We start from the raw sequence: 3566 nt of genomic DNA on the forward strand, positions 1-3566 counted from the left end.
TAAAATACTTTAACTTTTAGGTAATGCACCTGGTCATCCACGCACTTTAGAATATCAAAATATAGAAGTTGTATATTTGCCACCAAATACAACTTCCTGGATCCAACCTTTAGGTCAAAGCATTACTTCCACCTTTAAAATTAATTATATTAAACAGTTTTGATGATATTTTAATTAAACTTGGAGATAATGAATCAGTTATAGAACAAATATACAATTTTAAGTTGAATCAAGAATATCGCTTTATACTGCTGGTGTCTGACATTGGCCAATCCCAGCTGGATTCCGGGTGGCAAAGGAAATTGGGTGATGCTGTGTCTAAGTTCCTGAGGCACAGAATGGGGCAGAGAGGGGCAGAGAATGAATCTGGGGGTGGTGGGAGAGCAAAAGGGTAACCAACACATCACAGTTTCCCAACAGAACAGCTAATTATCACTTCCCACCAACACCATCCCACAATATCTTTCCAATTGCAAATTTCAGTACCAATTATGAATCCCTTTAAAATATATATCTTTTGATCTTCAAAACGTCCCCATGAGGTAAGTATCATATCCCATCCCACTTTATAGATGAGAGAACAAGCTTACAGCATTTGTGGCTTACTCAAAATCATCACACAGCTAAGAAATGGCACAGTTGAGACATGAGCCCAGATTTGTGAGGTCAGACTTTTTAACCAAAATCTAAGGCTCAATTTGAGCACACAGTTAAGGTGTATATTCTCTGGAATATTTCTCCATTACTATCGTCTTCTCTTTCTACACACACACACACACACCATGTTGTGTAAATGCTTCTTGCTAACTTATCTTTTGGCCTTTGCCTCCTCCTGCCCTTCAGTAATTCTGCTTAAGACACTTTCATCTCTCATCATCATTCCTCCTTCCAGTTAACTCAGGCCCATTAGTTTCCTCTTCAGTACCTCTCCTCAATAGCTTCCTCTTGCCTTGAATATTGAAATACATTAATATACAGTGGTGCACTATCCAATTTAGTAGCCTTGAAATACGCCTAGTGTGATGAGGAACTAGTTTTATTTAGTTTTATTAAATTTAAATTTAAAACTGATACTCAGAGCTTAACCCCAAGACTTCCCCACTCCAACACACCCACATCATCCTTAAGTTTAGGCTGTGCTTAGTGACTTGTTTTCAAGAAACAGAGTATGGAAGGGGAGAAAAAAGTAGCTTGGAGTGTTCAAATATGTTCAAACACCACCTAAGCCAGGTGATCGAAGGTCAACATCGCCAGTAATAAGTCATGTTGATAGCACAGACCCTTGATATTATGTGGCAAGAATGACACTTTATCTCTGGTCTTCTTTCCCAAAATCCATCTCCCCAGTCTCATCATGAGGAAAACATCAGACAAATCCCAATTGAGGGTCACTCCTCAAAACTCCTAACCTCAAAACTGTCCTTCAAAATCCTCAAAACTGTAAACATCACCAAAAAAGGACAGAAAATTCTGAGAAGCTATCATAGACCAAAAGGGACTGAGGACACATGAATAAATGCCATGTGGTGTCCTGGATTGGATCTTGAAGGAGAATCAAGGCATTAGTGGGAAAACTGGTGAAATGCAAATAAACACTGGAGTTTAGTTAATAGTAATATATCAGTGTTGTTTTTTGAGCTGTAACAAATGTCCATGGTAATGTAAGATGTCAACAATAAAGAAACATATGAGTTAAATATGGGAACTTCTGTACTATCTTTGCAACTTTTCTGTGAATATAAAATTATCCTAAAATAAAAAGCTTATTAAAAAATAATAATAAAAAAAGGATATTGCTTTAACTTCAAGTGACACAAAGCCATCAACTTTCAATGTTTGTTGGAAAGCAATGTGGCCAGAAGTGGTTATACCAGGGAATATGGTTCCAACAAGTTAAGAGGGTTGAAACTAGCATTATTAATTTATTAAATAAGTATCAAGAGGCTCTGACAGTTGGAATGCAGTTGATATTAATGAATTACTGGTTGACCACAAGTTATAATTCAATTAATTTCTAAAGCCCATCCTGCCAATGAATATGGCAGTGACCTTAAACTAGTTTCATTTTTTCACTAAGAAAAATATTTACGAAGCTCTTCAACTGGCCACAGAACTGGAAACTAGAATTTTAGGTATTGACCCAAACATTCAAAGAGCCTTTTCTTTTTGAAAAGATTTTTAAGAATGTGAAAATTAAAGAATTTACAAAAACTTTGCAAAAGATGGGATTGGAAAAAGATCCAAAAATAAATAATGAAACCAAAGTAGTACTTCTAATTATTTCAAGCGATGAAGATAGTGCCATTTTAATTGTGCCAATTAAAAAGAGAAGGTTGGTGAAAAACGAGGCAGGACGAATACAGAATAGCTAACAAGATTGTGTGCCCTCCGAGGGTGAATAATGCCTTCAAGGGGTTTTACTGTTGTTATTCGAAAGCTGTTTTTATGTAGTTTCAGAACACCAATGGACAGGGGTTCCTTAAACGTTTTACTAAAGAAGCAATAGGTCTGGGGTTGTGACTATCTAGTTATTTCTCCTGCTATCTCCTGTGCATTTGAAAATTAAGACTCAAATGTGTGTCATTTAATTTTCTTCTTTGCTGCCCGTTTGTGTGAATCTTGGGAATAACTCAGCAGTGTAGGTCATGAAAAGTTGTTCTCTGCTGCCTTCTCGTGGACATTTAAAAAATAACACAAGTATATGTCATAAAAATTTACTTTCTGCTGCCATCTTGCGGATATTTTTGGAATAACACCCAAGTGTATGCCAACCTGAAAATTATATTTTTCTCTGATGTACTCTGCATCTTGGAAGAATAACAGAGTGTAAGTAATTAAATGTATTTCTCTGCTGCCATGTGTTGGGTATTTTTTGGGAATAACGCCACAGTGTAATTAATCAGAAGTTTTTTTCTGCTGCTATCGATTTTTTTTTTAATGTCTACAGCACCCAGTCTTCCTAGTTGGTCTCCCATCCAAGTACTAACTAGGCCCAAACCTGCTTAGCTTCTGAGATCAGACATGTTTAGGGTGGCATGGCCGTAGACCAATCGATGGACTTTTAAGTAATAACTCCCTAGTGTTTGTCATTATGAATATTCATTCCTTGTTGCCAAGTTGTGGATATTTTGAGAATAACACCAGATTGCATAACAAGAAACTTATTTCTTGTGGTATCGCTTGTGTATTTAAAAAATAACACCCAATGGCATGTTGTTATGTAAGTTTTCTCTGCTCTCATTTCATGTAAACCTTGGGTACGAAGCAGTGCAAGTCATAAAAATTGTTTTCTGCTGCCATCTCGTGGGTATTAAATATTATACCAGGTGTATGTCATCAAAAAACAATTTTCTGTTGCCGTCTGGTTGGCATTTTGAGATATAACCTTAGTGTAGGTCATCACGAAAATTTATTTTCTGCCTGAATCTCGTGTTCATTTTGGAAATTCAAGAATACAAAAGTTATTCTCTGGTGCTATCTGGTGGGTGTTTTAGGAATAAACCCTAGTGTTGTCATCATGAATATTCATTTTCGGATGCCTTCTGGTGGGCGATTTCGGACAGCTG

At 36.6% G+C, this 3566-nt stretch overlaps 1 pseudogene; it reads right to left on the reverse strand.

Moving 5' to 3' along the window:
- Window positions 1–2938: 2938 nt before the first annotated feature.
- LOC111734219 lies at window positions 2939–3047 on the reverse strand (annotated as a pseudogene).
- Between the last annotated feature and the right edge of the window lie 519 nt (window positions 3048–3566).

The sequence above is a fragment of the Pteropus vampyrus genome, unplaced genomic scaffold, assembly GCF_000151845.1.
Source record: "Pteropus vampyrus isolate Shadow unplaced genomic scaffold, Pvam_2.0 Scaffold875, whole genome shotgun sequence".
Taxonomy (NCBI): domain Eukaryota; kingdom Metazoa; phylum Chordata; class Mammalia; order Chiroptera; family Pteropodidae; genus Pteropus; species Pteropus vampyrus.